We start from the raw sequence: 19,078 nt of genomic DNA, 5'->3' as shown, positions 1-19,078 counted from the left end.
CGAGCCCGGACCCCGCGGGAGGCTGCGCTGGCGCCGCCCTTTCCCCTGCCGCTCTCCTCTTTTGCAAAGTGTAGTCTTTTAGAGATACATAGGAAGATAAATAAATGTCCTTAAATACAGCCGTGGTGAGGGGCACTGCACGCTAAGGGTATTATGGATTTAAGTGAAAAGACACGTGTGTGATAGGAATTCCACACACACACACACACACACACAAACACAACTTCAGGGTAGTGCTAAGAGGGACAAGCACCAACCTGACTTTTCAGTGTATTTAGCACTTTCACTTTAGTCACATTCAAGTCTGGGCAGTCACTTAAAAAAAAAAAAGTTTCAATCAAAATCTCTAGCAACATTCTGCCCCTGATGCCCAAGTCAGAGGAGAGGTGTAGGTAGGCGTGTTTGTTCACCGACTCAGCTCTCATCCGTCACCTTCCAGGGGGTTACTCGTTTTGAACCGGCCTTCCATCCTGAAATAGGCAGTTTGAATATTTACGTGGGGTGCAGATTTAGGATTTCCAGCCATTTTCTATAAGAATTGGAAGATTAGATTTTTGAATTCTGTGAAAGACATAGCTCTTTCTTGGGGATTTTCAACCTCGATGTAATGTAATATTTGACCTGGCGATATTAACCTGAAAATGAGAAAATGTGCCCTACTTTGTGGGGACATATAGTTAACTCTTTTCAGTCAGGGAATGCGTTTTAAATTAGATTGCTTATAATGAAGATATTAAACTTATGTTTTCATCCGATGGATTGTGTTGCTATTGACAGTGACCTTTGCAAGCAAAAATCATTTTAAAGTTCTAATTAATGAGAATTGTATTGCAAAGGTGATGCTAATTGCTCAGTAGCCCACTACATTCATTGTCATAATTTAGATTCCAGAAGCTTTATGAAGTTGCCCAAGCCTAATGTAAGGACGTGTAAGATTTACAGGGGACTTTGGTCCTGCTGTACTCTCAAACCTTATAGTCCATTCTGAAGAAGGGAAGACATTTTTTTTTAAAGTGTTGTGGTCATTTAAATACACACCTGTTGAATTTACATGCCTGCATTTCTGTTATACATTTCTTCTAACTACCAATCCAGATCCTCTTGATATCTGAATTGTTTAAGTAACTCTCATTGTATTAGGAAAACAAACCAGAATATTGCTTTGTACCTCTTCAAATCCAAATGCCTAGGTTATATGGTGAATTTTTTTAAAAATTGAGATAAAATTCACATGCTGTATAATTAATTGTTTTAAAGTTTATAGCTTAGTGATGTTTAGTATATTCATAAAGTTGTGCAGCATCACTAATATCTAATTCCAGAGCATTTTAATCATCCCAAAAGGAACTCCATGATTGTTAGCCATTATTTCTATTCTTTGTGACACCAACTCTTGGAAATCGATATTCTACATTCCATCTATTTAGATATGCCCATTCTGGACATCTCATATAAATAGAATAATACAATACGAGGCCTTTTCTGACTAGCTTCATTTATTTAGGTACTATTTTCAAGCTCCATCCACATTATGTTACAGTACATCTTTTCTTTTTATGACTAAATAATATTCCATTATATTAATAGGCCATATTTACAGAGGATTTTTTTATTACTAAAGCATTATTTTTATACTGGTTTTGATCGCACAGATTTCAGCTTATTGGACATTTTCTTTAAATCTTTGATGATGTATAATTTAAGGATAAGAACTAAATTCATTGTTTAAGATTATAATGACATTAAAAACAAATGTGTATCAAAATTTTTAAATGGTTTTTGAGATGAGAAGATGACTAATTTTACATCAGTCTTCATTTTAACAATATTGGTTTTCCAAATTGTTACCATCAGTCTGACCAAGAAACCCTGGCAGCTCCAAGTGGGATAAATAGCTTGGTCTTGGGATAGTATGCTTTGGGAAAATGAGATACATTATCAACAAATGAAAAATTAAACCTGCAATTATTTTTCCTTCAACACCTACTTTAGTGTTTGTGATGTATTTATTCCTCATTGTTGGTATCTCTGGAGCCATCAGGTAGCCTGGAACATGTGTTAGGCATCAGTACAGGTCTGAGTATGGACTGGGCCTTACTCTGCAAGCTCAAATTGGACCTGTTAAACATTTGGAGCCCTGGGCTGTCATTTTTACCATTATGCAGGAACAACTTGTTCACCAAAGTGCTCATTGCTGGCAGTTAAGAAAGTCTTCGTGATCAGGACAGTATCACTTTCTGCATCCCAAATGACCTGATGGTTTGAACTAGGCAAATAGAACAATTGCTTCTTTCAAACAACTCTCCAAGCACAAGAATTATCGTGGATTGAAACAGATCCTTTCTTAATGCACTTGAACAAGTGTCTCTTATGGGAAAAAGTGTGGTGGCTTTCCTGTAAGGAGGTTGAACAGTGAGTCATAGAGGACAGCAAGGTGTTGTAAGAGCTTTTAAGGAATCATTTCTTTCCATTAATGAGAACTCAGGATCTTTGAATGAGATGACTTACGGTGTTGCAATATACACTAAATTCAAATGTTGTTATTAAATATGTAATAATTAGCTTCTGAACATTTTTAGTCATGTCTTAGTGCTTTAGAAGCCACATTAAATACAATACTTAATGCCCCAGGAAGAATTAATTACTTCATTTATCCTGGGTATAGAGTCAGTGAAATTCAATATGTTGTAGCTCTCAACTTGGCTGATTTATCCTCAGAAAACATTTTGTAAACACAAATATAAAATATTTATGCCCCCCAAATAACTAGTTTCCATTCAGAAAATTAATTACTTTTGATCAGCAAATACCACTTTTCTTTATCTTATTTCTCTTTCCTTTTATATAGACTGTGGTTGTTTCCACTCAGGGAAGTTTGCCAGAATAAATCATTTCATTAATGAATTCATTTCTGCTTTCATGTCTGCACTAGAGATTAAGCATCGTGCTTAAAATTTTACGTTGTGGGAATTTTGCTTCTGGCAAAAATTCAGGTTTTCCCGGGTGTATGAGCTTCCCCATTCCCCTTACTCTAAAATGATTTAAGTCATGTCCAACCTGCGAACTTTTCTTGACTCCTTACTAGCCACTTTCTCAGTAGAAAGGAAATAAATGGAGTCCTCTGAATCAAGACCAGAAGACCTCAAAGGAAGGGCTGGATTGAGGACCCAAACTTGTGTTTTATTTCCAGTTGCCGTCCATGCAGGTGTTTACCTGGGGTGCTCCTGGTGCTGGGAACTTCATTCATTCTCTCATTTCATGTTCCTCAGAAATCTTTGAGGCAGAGGTTTTCAGTTCAGATGTTTTATAGATGAGCAAACACAAAGACACAGATCACTTACCTAGCATCCCATAGCCTGTGTCTGGATATTCTGTTTGACTCTCAGAGTCCCAGGCTTTGTCTCTTTCCATGCCCAGAGATCAGTTTCTTGTGTGGAATTAACTAACTTGCTTACATGGGGTGGGGTATGGGGGGGACAGTGCATTTCACGGTCCTGTTTGCTTTCTTGTGGATCCCCCTTCATGACTTTCCCCATGTATTCCCATATTGGTTTCTCCTTTAAAATTTTTAAGGAATAATTTGACTTTATTTTTAATGTACTATCCTGACATTTTGGACAAATGTACATGTTCATGTAATGACTCCATGATCTGATCAGATATAAAACAATTCCATCCATGCTACTTGACTCATTCTTTACGTATTTCCCAAGTACCCACATCTGCTAGGCACTAGTAAGTCCATAGTACATAACCTGACAGAGTCCTAACACTAATGATGACCACAGTACAGCTAATCTAATTCAACTCGCACACTGAAAACCTTCTTGAAATATCACTTTCAAGATAATTTCTCCATTCACAGCTGTTGAGTATACCATCTTTTCCAAATGTCTCTTAATGTGTTAACTGTCAAATATTTTAAAACTTTATCAAGAGTGCCAGTAGTAAAATCACAGCCAATTTAAACAAGAAATATTCATATATATATATATACACTTCACTTATAACTTAACTTTAAATGTCTTACTGGCAGTAATCCCCACCTGGAACTTCAGGTTATGAAAGGAAACCAATTATAATCTGTATTTGTATACTATGCCATATTAAACATTAAAAGCAAATTTACTTTATTGTGTTGCACAATCCTAAAATAGTTACATCTTACAACTATATTGTCCTATGCCATAGCCACTAGACATATGTGATTATTTAGCTTAAAATATATTAAAATTAAATTATTCACTTTTTTTTTTCACACTAGCTGTAATTCAGGTGTTGCTCTAGTTCCAAGTGGCTGTAGGAGGTACCACAAGGAGCGTGTAGATAAAGCATACTTCGATCACTTGGAGAGTCTGGTGAATAGTGTTATTTTAGGAAAACAGTTTAAAAAAGTAGCAGACAAAGTAACAATTAATGGTATTCATGAGAAGTCAACTCAACTAGAAAAGCTTTTAGAGTTCTTAAAATTATTTGAAGTGTTGTCTTCTGGGTGTTCAACAACTAACATTTGGAGACCAAAACTAGAAAGGTACTTGGGCTGTGAGGACAGCCAATATTTTGGCCTTGTCCCCTCAAGGTCTACAAGATCAAGGATCGTACATCTTTGGTGAGGCACTTAACCTCCTGATCAAGGAGATTGTTGGACACCAGAAGACAAATACACTGTGTGCCAAAGGAGGGTCACCATGAGGGAAAAGTCTTCCATGCTTTCTCTGAAAGCAACATGATCAAGCAAGGCTGTGACCCATCCTGACGGCTGACACTGATAGAGGAGCTGAGAGGCTCTGTGCATGGTTCCAAAATAATGCCTGAAGAGACTTAATTGACCTTGATAGATAGTAAGAGGTTCATGTTGATTGACACTGGTCTCACTTTAACTTGGTCTTAAACACCCAGAAGAAAAGAATAACCAAAAGAGGTATACAATAATGCCATAGTAATAAAGCTAGATATGGAAAGGGGCTCCAGTCACTACCCCTTCTGTCAGTTTCCAGCTCTACCAGTAGCTGACCATGGTTATGAATCATGAGGGAAAAACTATGGTAAAATGTATAAGAGTTCAGCTAGAGTTTTATATTTCTTAACAAAATTTATTCTTCAAATTGTCTCATCTTAGAGCTAAAACTAGAGAGATTTATAACAAAGAATGAGACTTATAGATAACCTCTATCAATGAAAGAATATAAGTCCAGCAGGTTCAATCACTATTTCAATTTCTAAGTGTGACTTTCTCCCCAATCTGCCCTTTCATTCTAGTGTACTCATGCTTAGACTATGCATAATCTAATTTCTTAAAAGTTTTATTTATTCTTGCCTAGAGGCTGCCAACTCCAAGCAGTCATACAAATGGAACCAGTGACAAATGTGCTAGACTTCTTTTACTGGGACCCACCAGATCAACCTTGTAGACAGCTCATAACTGCTAAACTGTACAAAATGACTTCTGTGTTGGATTCTGAAGTCCCCGGGACCTTCTCCTTATCCTCTTTGCTGGCTATATTTATAGCAACCCTGTTGACCTTATAATTTGGCCCATGCATTCTTAACTGTTTCTTTGGCTTTGTCTCCTCCAGATTCAAAAGCTATGTAGCTACCAAGATGACAATGCCAGGTACCAAAGGCCTTTAGGTAGATCTTCTGTAGAGTAACTCTACATGCTGATCACAACTATGATCCTCTTCAGCTGGAAGTAGCCAGAGCTGTCTTTGCCCTTTGCCCCCTCACAGCAGTTAGGGGTACTTCTTCAGAGGGGGGAATAGTGCAGATAGGTAAGTTAATTAGATAGCTTGTGGGCAGTTCGACAGAGCCACCCTCAAGGAGCCAACACAGCAAGGAGCCAACATGGAGGACAATCAAGACACATTCACTGAAGGCCAGAATTGTAAAAGGAGAGAAACTACTATATCTTTGTGCTTTCCCTGGGGATAAATAGCAGTGATTGATATTCTAAATAGGTTTCAATCACCTGTGTGGGGGTTAAGGTCTTAACCCAGCCTTTCCAGGAAATATCCCTGACCCTCACCCTTACTGAAAATCCTTGTATGCTGCTACATGACTTGCTCCCCCATTTGACCCCTATTTAACCAATATTACCTGGGTGACTGTACTTGTAATCTTACTGGTTGGTCATGGTTTGACCCACCTCATGCCCCCCTTGTAATTTTCCACTGGGTCTTACAGTTTTGTCCCATTGTGTACTTGCCTCACCAGATGGCTTGGCAGTATAAAACATCTTTGAAAAGTGGGGTGGGTGGGCAACCCACTTTCTGGTTCCTCTCCTGTCTCTCTTAGACAGAAGCTTTCTTTCCCTCACTAAAATTTTCCTACTCTTAGAAAAAAATTATTTGAAGCATTGATGCACAGTGGTTATTTTTGGTCTGTGTTGGCTCAGTCATACAAACATCACAAGACAGGTTGTGGTGGCCAGTCGTAGAGCAGCCATAGGTGCAGACATTTTATGGACCTTTTGTGACCTATAAAGACAAAGGTTGAACAATTGGTGATTTGCGAGAGAGTGGTGTGGTCCCATAGCACCTTTTCACCCACCATGTTGTTCTGCATTTTATCTGTCTCTCCCACGGTACCAGTACTTTGAGGATAAAGACTGCATTCATTAATCCCTGGCCTTGTACACTTCACACTTCGAGTAGATGCTTAATAAGTATTCATTTAAAATTTTTTGTTCTGATCATTTATTTTGCTGTCTTTATGATTTTAAAAATATTTTTATTAGTACATGTTTGCAGTACGGAATGATTACATTCCTTGGGGGAGCTGGTACATATACAGAGCTCATCTTATTTTTTTTTTTTCATTCTCGATCCCTCTCCTTCCCTCCTCCCTTCCTTCATCTCTTGGTCTCCTTACCATCTGAGAAAAATCAATCTCCCTGTTTTCTATTATCTATCTTTAAATTTATATTTCGGGTTTCTCATATAAGAAAAACCTTGCAATATTTAAGCTTGTGTGTCTGATTTATTTCACTTAACATTAAAATCTCCAGGTGCATTGATTTTCCTACAAATGATTCAAGTTTATCATTCTTTATAAAGGCAGAGTACTACTGTATCATGTGGTAGTTACCACCATTTCTTTATTCATTCATCTGTTGATGGACACACAGGCTGTGTCCGAGATTTAATGATTATGAATTGTGCCTTTATAAACATGGATGTGCACATATCCCTGTAATATGATGTCCTTTAGCTCTTTAGGGAAGATACCTGGAAGGAGAAAACCTAGATCAAATGGAATTTCTGGTTTCAGGTGCTTGAAGAATCTGCACATTTATTTCCACAGTGATTGTACTAGTTTATACATTCCCACCCCCACTGTAGAAGGGTTCTTTTTTCCCAGAAACTTAGTGGCATTTGCTGTGATTTGATTTGATGATAGCCATTCTTTCTGGGGGTAATATGGAATCTCTGTGTTGTTTAACTTTCATTTTTCTAAGGGCCAGAGATGCTGAACATTTTTTCATGTATTTATTGGCCATTTGTACTTCTTCTAAGAAGTATCTATTCATTTCAGTTGCCCAGTTTTTGATTATTTTATTTTGAGGGCTCTAATTTTTAAAAATTATTTGTATACTCTAGATATTAGTTGTCTGAGGAATTGCTGGCAGATTTTTATCCCCATTTGATACATTGTCTCATCACTCTGTTAGCTGTTTCTTTTGCTGTGCAGAAGCTTTTTACTTGATATCATCCCGTGTGTTGATTCTTAGTACTATTACCTTAGTGCTAGAGTATCAGAGAGATGCTATCGTGAGCCTTCTTACATGGCATTAGCTTTTTTGTTGTTGAGATCAGTCAGTTTCCAGAGATGTCTCCTTTTGATTCTGATCCCAAATCAAGAATTTGGTCCACATTTACCTTGACCTGTTAATGTTCAATGCTACTTCTGGCAGCACAAATTCATTTTCACTGATATGAGCATTGCTAAGGTCCACACATCTCTATACATGAAGACACGCCCATGACTGATGCCGCGTGTGTGCTTCCTGGAGCAGCCTCGAGTGAGGATTTAGCTGTGGCTGTGTTAACATCTGTGTGTCTTGGATGGATCTTAAAAGGTCAGGGCTTCAAGTCAGTGAATGTCCTTCGCTCTCTGTGTTTCTCATATGTTGGAGATGAGACAGCAGCGTCCTGAAGCACAGTCAGTAATGAGAAGAACCCAAAGACTGATTTTTCAGTCAGCTCAAAGCTGTAGTACTAGACAGATCCTCTCCTGTCGAGCAGGCCACGAGTGGCCCAACACAGTTTTGAAAACTAAACAAAAGATAGGAAGCAGTTTCGTTGAGTAGTTGTGTGTGTGCTTATGCAGTTTTCTGTAGTTTTCTCATTAGCCCTGGAGATGGTGGTGTAGCACCTCGCTTAGCCCTGAACATAGCAGATGCTTTTCATCCTGTGGCACTGAGTTTGTGTTGGGATAGGAAAATTTATCTCTTGCTAACGTGTACATAAGTCTTTATTGAATATGACTAAAATGTTTACATTAAGCAAGTGCCTGAATAATTGAGTTTACTTTAAGATCCGTGGGCAAATACTGGAAGGAAAAAGAAGACGATCTTATTTTAACAGACTGGAATTTTTAGCAATAATATTTATTAACCCAGCAGTTAAAAATTATTCCTCAAAATTACATTAATACAGCAAAAATATTTTACTAATGTCATCAGATAGAATCAACCTTCTCTCTACCAAACTCTTCTTCATCAAGATGCTGAGGAAACCTAAGTTGATTTGATAATTTTTATATTTATGTTTAAGGAAGTAAAGATGAAGAGAAAATAGCAACAACCTTAAAGAAAAAAAAAAGAAAAGGAGGGACAGTAAGTTGGTTAATGAGAAAAATTCAAGCAAAGATGCTTTTGACTCCTACAAAGATTTTTAACTCCTGCCATGTCCAGTTTCATTTGAAATCAACCCAATTCCAGTATTAGAAAAGCATTTGAAACTCAAACTGCTTTAAGAAGAGGAAAGAGGGACAGGACGTTTTCAAGGACCTTTATCTTTCCTATAGTGCACAAAAAGGTCAACAGTCAGGAACCTAGATCAGGGCTTCTCTATCCAGGGCGTATGATGGTCTTAGCTCGTGTTATGAACTGAATGTAAGTGTCCTGTCCAGTAGTTGTGTGTTGAATCTCTAAATGTGGTGTATTTGTAGAATGAGGTGTTTGGGAGGATAAAGGAGTCATGAGGGTGGGGCTGTCATGAATGAGATTACTGCCCTTAACAAAGAAGAAGAAGAGACCACAGCTCTGTCTTTTTTATTTTTTTGTACCAGGGATTGAACCCTGAACCTTGCACTTGGGAGGCAGGTGGCAGAACCACAGCTAAATCCCCAGCCCTCTCTGTCTCTTTATGCTGTACAACAAGGAGGAAGAACAAGGAGGCACCCATTTGCAAGCTACGAAGAGAGCCCTCATGAGGAATCAAACAGGGCAGCTGTTGCACATGGACTTTCTAGCCTGTAGAACTGTGCAAGATAAATGTCTATTGTCTTAGCCACCCAGCCTATGGGATCTTATTATAGCGCTCAAGCTAACTAATGCATTTGAGTAATTTCTATAACTGATGCCTGGACATCAAATTCAGTATATCATCATGGGTGGGTGCTGGGACGAGACTTGGGTAGTTTCTTAAAATTTCCCAGGTAATTATGGAATACAGCCAGGGTTTAAAACCACAGATTGAGGTCAACCTCATGATGCTGTTAACCATGGTTTATCTTTTTTTAAGGTAGAGATATTAGCAGGTTTCAGGCTATCCCAAAACAAACCTAGTTCCACAGGATGAAGGTCCTGGAAAACTTGCCGTCCCTCTTTCCTCTTCTTAAGGCAGCTTGAGTTTCAGAGTAACCCTAGAAGGAGGAATATGACCCACCATGGTTGACCTCATAGTCTGCAACCTAGACTTCAGGAGGCCAAACACTGTTGAATTTGGTCCAGAGATTCAAGTCTATCAGTTGGTGAGTGGGCAAATGAACCAGACTAAGAGAAGAGGGGAGATGCGGATCTCGATTGCCGTTTATCAGGACACAGCACATAACACCTCTCGTTTTGCCAACAACACATACTTTTGCTGTTACTTCTTACTTGTTTTCTTTGTTCATACATAATTTGTTAGAGCTATTGTTTTCTATCATGAAATAGATATAAGACTTAGCTATGTATTTTTTCAATTTAACAATTTATTTTGTGAGTTGTTCTAAGGTAAGATTTTCATTGTTTATCAGTTCCAGGTTATTTTGGTTTTACTATACTTGAAAGGCACTGAGAACTCCTTTTAAAATATAATAATGACCTTTTCCAGATCATCTAAATTGCTTAATAGTCAACAGTGGTAAGATAAGAACAAATCAGTTCAGTGACTCTTTCTTGAATAGCTTCCTTGTGATGAATATTCACCTAGAGAGACTATTCCTCTATGGATTTGCTAAACCTTCACAACTTAGAATGAACCATACATGAATGGCCCTCATATATGACAAAGTTTGCAGGCCATGAGAGTATGAATTGTGTGGAGACATAAATTTACCTCCAGCAGATTTCTAAGAAGAGACAGGTCTGGATATAGATCCACAGTGAGGACAGATGATAGGACTTTGGGATCATTGTGGAGATAAAGGGCCTCAGTAGGGAAAAATAATTCTGCATTTATAGAAGCAGAATCGGGACGTAGTATTGGGAAGGAGGGAAAGTTATAAAGTTTAGTACCAGTTGAAAGTCCCAAATCATGGGCATGATTTCCAATGTCTAACTGAATGATTTGGAATTTAAAATGTATTTATCACAAGTGGAGAACTATTGAAGAGCTCTGTGCAGTAGAATGACTTGAGTGAATACATTTTAGGAGCATACATCAGGTATCAGAGTTTAGGGTGGATTGAAGGAGAATAAGCCATCAAGAAGCTTGGTTGAGAGGCTGTTAGACTGTGGCAATCACCATGGAAACATGCTTAGTTATGTGGACTACAGTACCACCAAACCATCTTATTTATAACCTCCTCTAAAACTTAAGGACCATTTTTAAAAACTTGATATAAACATGACTGATATAATTGATAGCGCATGAAGAATGAGGCATGGGTGGCCCTCAAGGGAACGTCCTCCCCGGGAGGAGACACATCCAGGAAGGAAAAGCGAAGGTAGCAAAGGCATGCAATTCTACACAGCTGGAAACTTGAAGACAAGGAGAAAGAGGGGATGATAACGTGAAACTTATTTATTGACTAGAAAAACTCTGAAATATAAGAAATGAAGCTAAAAACTTCTTCTGAACTGATTAACTCAGCATCTTGAGCAGTAATAAAGAAATGGTGCTACTTAAAATGGACTACTTTTGTATATATCATAGTCCCTACTTAACCAAAGAAAACAAACTCTTCAAAAAAAAAAAAAAACGGATGGCAAAAGTTGTATATGTAGGTCGTATCAGGCTAGTGTTGTGCACGTCCCATTGCAGAACTATTTTGTTCATTCACCTTTGAAATCCTTATGTTTTCCCTTTACAATGAGCACATGTACCACTGTGGCATTTCAGCAGCAGTCTGTCAATTCAAAGGCTTTCTTAGCATCCACAAGTGCAGACTGCTGAAAGACTACCATATTCTCATAAACTAGTATCCTCGTAAATTGGTTACAACGTGTGTTTCATTAAACACAGTGCCATGAATAATCCATAGAATAACTAGCTTCCCAGATTTTGCTTCTAAATTAATTTTAGCCATTTTTCTTTCTTTCTTTCTTTTTTTTTTGTACTGGGGATCAAACTTGGGTCCTTGCACTTGTGAGGCAGGCCACAAAACTGCTGAGCTAAATCCCCGGCCCTACCATTTTTCTTTTTAATTAATGAACAATACAATAAGAGCTGTTCTCTATTATACGTTTCTTGTGATACATTCAGGGTACCAGAGGTGATAAATTAATGAATCATTTAGTAAAGAGAGGTGAAAAGTAGCAAATGTCAAAGTCATAAATTTAAGTGTATTTTTCTTTATATAGTGAAAAATATAAAAATGTTATATAAAAGATGAATGTAAGAATTTTATCTAATTAAAGAGTGACTGAATAGATTATTCACTAGACATGTTTGGTTCCAGCAAAGCCCCTTTTAATGGTCTTCAGAATGAAGAAATGATATGTAATATTTATTTATATAAATAAATTTACATAAGTATTATGAATAAATATATAAACATTATATATGCATAGATATGCATGCATAGATAACATCTATGTATATATGTGTGCTCACATGTCTGTGTATATATGTGGGTGTGTGTGTGTGTGTGTGTGTGTGTTTTGTTCCTCCTCTCAAAACTGATATTGCTTTATTTTGAACATTAGGATTATATTCTTTGAGAAAATTAAGTGTAGTTGTAGCACATACTTGTATATTTTAAGCTTTTTTTCTTCTAATATAAAGAAAGGACAAGGAAAATGTCTGCTTCTCCTTGAGACGTGAATACAGTGTTTTCCAAGGGATTTGGATCCCTTTAGACAATGAAACTGAGTTCTGCAGATATTCATTGAGTAGTTACTGTGTGCTCAACGGTGTTTTTGACTTTTGTAAATACTTTTTGCCTTTGAGGAGTTCATCTGGTTACAGGTATACAATATTCCCTGATATGAGCATACTATAATAGAGAATAATAAACACCCGTCTGTTTTGATCTGATTTTATGCCTGTGAAAAGTCAGAATAATGAGAGACAAAGATGTGAATTCGTTTAAAAAGAAGATTCTATGAACATCTGAGCAGTACTTTTTCCTTTCAAACATGAACATTTGCCATTTCATTTAATGATGTGAGCATTTTCGGTGTCTCTCCTTCCTCTTCTGCTGTACTCAAACAAAAAGATAAGCCTATATTCCTTGCTTCAGATGATTTACTTTTGGTGCAACTCTGATGTAGAGGCACATGACTAAAATCCCAGTTGATCTGGAAGCTGAGGAAGGATGATTCTGTGATCAAAGCTGGCCTGGGAAACTCAGTGAGACTTTATCTCAAAAAAGCATAAAAAGGGATGGGTATGTAACTCCATGGTAGAGCACTTGCCTAACATGCATGAGGCTCTGAGTTCCATTTCCAGTACTAAAGGAAAGGGAAAAAAAGCAGATTGAATGCAGAAGATGGTTTTCTTGAGTTTTGAATTTCTACTGTAAAATGCATTTATTCTTAATATTCCACCCCATTATATTAAGCTAAGTGTAAAAGGAGGAAAAGATATATGTAGGACAAAATATGTAGGACAAAACATTCTCCTTATATATTTTGTCCAGTACACTATGAAAATGTCACATAATTTCTACTACTAAGCCTGGCCCAACTTTCAGTTTAATTTTTGGCAGTGGCAGCTGCTATTCTGTGACAAAGGTAAATATTTGGTGCTAAAACATCAAAGAATGAGTTAGTATGCATATGATTCCTCTCTACTCTCAAGAGCGTTGAACATAGATGGCAGTGCAGGCTGCAAACTGGATTCCTGAGAAGGAAGCAGAACGAGTGAAATCAATTTTTAGTTCACCAAGGATGGCTAGGGCGTCCTGCCCTGGAATCCTTCAGGATACAGCACAGTCTGGGTACTGTGTATCCCACGAGAAAGTAACCAGTGGCTCTTTTCTCTCCCCTGTGATTCCAACATACTCTTTCTCTAATTTTCAGTACTTGCTAACTTTTCAGCATCCCTGGCACCATTAGTCAAGAAAAATAAGATGCATCCCTGTTCTTCGAAAAATTATTCAAAAATGTATACCAAACCCTACCGCATGATAAAAATGCCCATAAGAAAGTCTTCCCATCCCACATTTCAAGAGAGCTTTCCATGGCATCCCCCTTTTCTTCTTCATGTTATAAAATCCTACAGCATCTGCTAGTTTGAAAAATCTTTTAGTTTTTACAAGTATGAGAAGAGATTAAGTTATACTAGATTCTACGGCACTCAAGCAAGCATGGATAAAATATTCAGCCAAACATTCTCTCTGCTAATTATAAAGACACGTACACCGCTTTCCTGTGAACAGATTGGGTCTTCTGCTGACAAAGTTTGGCTCTGTGTAGCACATTTTCACTTGTAAAGCCAGGAAGGCTGGCTCCTCAGTATGTGTCTTTTAGGCTACTGTACACAGTCTGTTGGGGATTTGTTGGAGTGATTGCACTGTTGGAGAAAAATCACTGAAAATAGGTCATCAAGAAAAGTTTGATATGGGGTTTTTGTGTGGAAGTAATTATCCTTGATTATTGCATTCTGATATATTATGCTAGGATTTCAATGAGAAAATATTAATATGTGCACATATAACCCTACTTAGGATTTGTAGACTGATGTTTTAAGTTTCCACTAATTTAACCCTCACAAGGTCCTGCTATATACTTAATAATAAAGAATAAAACGTTTTTTTTGCATACTGTACATGTTCATGCTCATTCATCTGAGAGTCTCAGATAGCTGAAAATTCTATTTTATTAAATGTAACATATATACACAAACTCAGCCATGAAAACAGTAAGAAATCCATCGGCTGTTAACCCAAGGAATCCTCACCAGCCTGCTCACTTGTCAAATGTACACAATTTGATAAACGTACAGTAGTTCTTAGTTGACATAAATTATTGCTTTTCCAAAGCCAGTGTTAAAAGTCTCTTTTTGCAAGTTTATAGCAGTGCATGTTGGAGAGGTTTAGGGGATTTGTGTCCCAGAACAAGGACTTTCCTTTGACGTAGCTTTTCTCTAATTCTCAGAAAGACAGTCTTCTGTGACAGACTTTTGTAACAAAAAACAATAGGATTGTGAAGAAAAACAGTTTCCAGTTATGCAAACATTTGAGAAATGATTACTAAAATCTTGTTTATATTACTTATCACTGGGAGGGTGATGTAGGTTGATGTGACTTTTGATGTCATTTACCAGGCCATTCAAGGTGCTTTGAAACCTGCCCAGCTTTCCTTGAACCACTACAAGTATGCTCCTACCTTTGGTTCAAGCTTTTCGCCTTTCTGTGGAAGCTTTAGGACTCAGGCCTGCCCAGTCGTCCTTCCCTAACATGTCATTTGTTATTCCTTCACCATCATCATCTCACTGCTGGCCCAGAACTCACATTTCATTTCAGTTGTTTCTGTAGTTTGTTCTCCCTGCAGAAGCGAGTTTCCTCTCTTCAACACATACAGCCACTGGATTCTAAAGATCTCCTGGTCATATGGTAGGTGCTCAGTAATATTCGTAGCATAAATGAGTCCAAATCCTTCCAAAGCAATCCCTAATAGCAGAAAATATTATAGGATGTAGGCAGTCAAATGTTGCCACACCTCAGCTCGTTCAGCACACTCTTCAACAGACTAAGACATTTGGGATTGCATTTCTAGCATTTGGAATTAGAATTCAATTCACCCTCGAATTCACTCAATCCCTCTTATTTTTAAAAAGGTAAAGGAAAAGTAGGTCAATCAAATCAGATTCTCATTTGAATAGGTCCAAGAGTCTATATAGATTTTGAACCGAATTGGCACATAATAATGGACAACTTCCTAAGGGCTTTTACTATGGCATTCAGAATTGTAAGAAAGAAAATTAAGTGATTGGAATAGAGCACAATGGTGAATACAGAAAAAGGAAGAAAGATGACTGTGGCCAGAAACATGAGAGAAAGAGGACTATAAGTTTCTTTATTCTATGTTGCGGTGGGAGAATCCACTTTTGGCCTGCACAGCGGATGCACCATTTCTTTGGGTAAGTTTTCCCTATGTTTCCTGTCAAGCCAGGGTTTTAATGAAACAAAACGATACCGGATCCCTCTTGCAAACACCTCCTCGTCCCTCCAACACCAGCCAGTGCCAGCCAAGAGCATTTCTCTCAGTTCCTTTCATTCTTTTTTTTTTTTTTTAAACCAAAAACAAGATCTGCGATATGTGAGATCCTGTTTGATTCAAGCTTGGAGAAAACACTGTGCTTCTCAGCTGTGGGGTACCTGTTGTGTCAATAGCTGCATTGTGCATACTTTATCGTGGGCCCAATACTTTCAAAGTTTTGAGCAGTCTAACAAATTTGTAGAGTAAAACCTTATTTTCCTTCCAAAAGAGAAGTGGCATTCTTGATACATCAATGTCTTAAAAAATGTAAAAATATAACTGATGCCTTGGCCTGCCTGGGTGGTGATGGAATACATTCTAAAACCATACATTTTGTGTCAAGAATCAATTTCTCCTCTTTGGGCTCCCAGTGTTGCTTAGAGCATAGGGAGAGAGTCCCCAGGAAGACATGCATAGATTAGGAAAAAAATAGATGGCTAAAATAGAAGTCTATGAAGACAGGGCGAATGTTTAGTAGAAAACTATAGAGGTTAGTTTTCTGTTCAGTAATAGTAGCTTAAGTAGTTATAAAGTGAATAAATAGAAATTACACAGATTTCTGTAAACCACAAAAATATAATTTAAAGACATAATAATTTGTACTAAAAATGTCATTATTTTCAACTCAGTGTTAATGGAACTAATATTGAGTTATAGATGACTTAAGAAATTATTTTAAAATGTTTGTTTTAATGAGCCCAAATAAAATGTAATCACTATAATTTAAGAAATATAAATTAAGAGCACACAGCACATCCAAGAGAAAAATTGCAACAATTCAGAGGTTAACTGAGAGACTGTGTATTGAAGCAACGATGCTTTATAGACTAACTAGGTAATTAAAAATTTCAAAAGTATTACTCCATTATTCGATAGCTAGAATCAACAATATTTGTTTTAATGAATAATTGGCAAATTGCCATAAACAGTAATTAATGTTCTTCTGGGGCTTAATTTGGGAAAATTAGTTTTTAAGACACAATTATTTGGGAAATGATAGAAATTACTGAGATTTTAAAATTATGAGCACCAAAAGAAACTGGATAGGATTCATGTCAGTTTTTAAGGGATGAATGTTTTCATCCTGATTTGGAAAAGTTTCAATTTTTTCAGCATTTAAAATAAAGCCTGAGCTGGGTGTGGTGGCTCACGCCTGTAATCCCAACACTCGGGAGGATGAGGCAGGAGGATCGCTGAGAGTTGGAGAAGAGCCTGGGCTACACAGTGAGTTCCAGGGCAGTCTGAACTACAGACTCAGCCTCAGATAAACAAACAAACAAACATTTAGTGTGAGAAGCCATGCAGAAATTTTGCTGTTTTAATTATGGTCCTTCGGAGGCAGTTATTAGTCATAAGACTCTGTGTAGTCTGTGCTTTTGGAAAATATTTTCCATAGCTTCGGAAGTGTTTGATAATAAATTATCTTCTATGCAAAAGCAGAAGGAGCGGCAAAATATCATACAGTGTAGACATAGATACTATGAATTATTTTGTATTTCTTGCCATCCTAAAGCAAGTTTGTGTGAATGCTCAAAGCTAATAGGCACATCTTTAGTTATGGAATTCTTTTTTGTTGTTGTTTGCTTGCTTTGTAATTACTCATAATTAAAGCATTGATGTTTTCTTTCTATTAGCTTAACATATAATATTAGTTATTAATCAGTAAATGTGGCTTAAATAATGGATATTTTTAACATGCTGTCATTTCCACCTCTTCGAAAACTACTGCTCTCTTGACTTCTGCCACATTCTGGCCTGCCATTTATTGCTAAATTCCAGAAAGAGTTTTTTGTACCCATCTTCTCTTTCTGTTCTCCTGCCATTTGCTTTTGAACCCACTATACACTGAATCCTGCTTCTAACACTGCATGAATCTGCCCTCGTCAATCTCAGCAGTGTCCTGCTATACCCAGCAGTCAGTGTTTTCATTTTAAGAGATGTACAAGCAGCTTTTGGCAGTTATTAGTTTGTTACTCTGGAGACACTTTGTTCCCTTGACTTCCAGAACCACATTTGCCTGCTTTTTGTGCTCGTTCATAGCCACTTATCTCATTGATTTACTCTTTTGCTAGATCCTTCTCATCACCCCAACTTGTAAATGTTGCAGCTATCCAAACTCATTTGTTGTTCTGTGCCATAGTTTGAATTTTAACTTTCCCCCAGAGGTCTATGTGTTAAAGCCTTTGTTCCTGGCTGCTGGTTCTATTGGGAGGTGGTGGAACCTTTAAGAGGTAATGACTAATGGTAGGGAGTTAGGTCATTGTGGGGGGCATCCCTGCAAGGGACATTGGAGTGCCAGTCCCTCTCTCTTCCTTTCTTTTGCTTTCTAAGAGCCACATGGTGGTGAGTCATATGCTGCCCCACACCTTCTCCAACCATGATATACTGCCTGGCTGTAGGCACAAAACAATGGGGCTAATGAATCATTGACTGAAAACTCCAAAATTATGTGCCAAAATAAACCTTTCCACTTTTTAAGTTTATCATCTCAGTTGTTAGAGCAACGGAGAACTGACTAAACACAGGCTGCTTGTTTCTGTCTGCACAGCTGGCATGACTCTCTCATCCTTCTGTTTTCTACATCACTGAATCCCAAGTTGATACCTCTGTGCCATAACTTTTAAACTGAACTCCTAAGTCATATTGGTTTCCGTGTTTAGGTGTTTAGTACATCCCAACTTGATCTCCTGAGTTTTTTCTCACTCTGACTCCTAACTTCCACTGTCCCCTTTATCTCAGTAAATGGTAACTTCACTCGGCTAAGAACCTCAGGGCCTCTCTCATTCCGCTCTGTCACCGTTCCTTGGTACCTCCTGGAAAATCTTTTCTCCGTTCAGGCCTCCATCATCTCATCCTTGCATTATTGAACTGTTCTCCTTGCTTTGCTGTACAAATCACTCAAGAGGATTTTGTTTTGGTGTAAGTCAAACCGCGTCAGGCTCCAATTTCCTGTTTCTCTCACAGTCTCTCTCAAAGTAAAAGCCGCCACCTCTACAGCTTTCATCCAGCTGTGACTGATTTGGATTTTGATTGCTTCTCCAGTTGTCTCTGCTGCTGCTCTTCCCTCTTTCCTCCTTTTCATCCTCCCTCACCTCCTGAAAAAATCCCAAGTCCCTCAGGCACCTCCTTCGCAGGGCCTTTATTTTTGCTGTCCCCTCCGCTTGAAACACCTTTCTATTTTAATTTTTTATGACCCACTTCCTCACCACCATTAGCTTGTGTTCC

At 37.8% G+C, this 19,078-nt stretch overlaps 1 protein-coding gene across 5 annotated transcripts in view; it reads left to right on the top strand.

Annotated features, from left to right (window-relative positions):
• The window catches only part of Ptprz1 (protein tyrosine phosphatase receptor type Z1), a 173,123-nt gene that overhangs the window by 261 nt on the left and 153,784 nt on the right, over positions 1-19,078 (top strand). The gene's annotated exons all lie outside the window — the stretch shown is intronic.

Source organism: Fukomys damarensis, unplaced genomic scaffold, assembly GCF_012274545.1.
Source record: "Fukomys damarensis isolate Sample0158 unplaced genomic scaffold, DMR_v1.0_HiC HiC_scaffold_4, whole genome shotgun sequence".
Lineage (NCBI taxonomy): Eukaryota > Metazoa > Chordata > Mammalia > Rodentia > Bathyergidae > Fukomys > Fukomys damarensis.
This window is presented reverse-complemented; position numbering and strand designations above follow the sequence as displayed.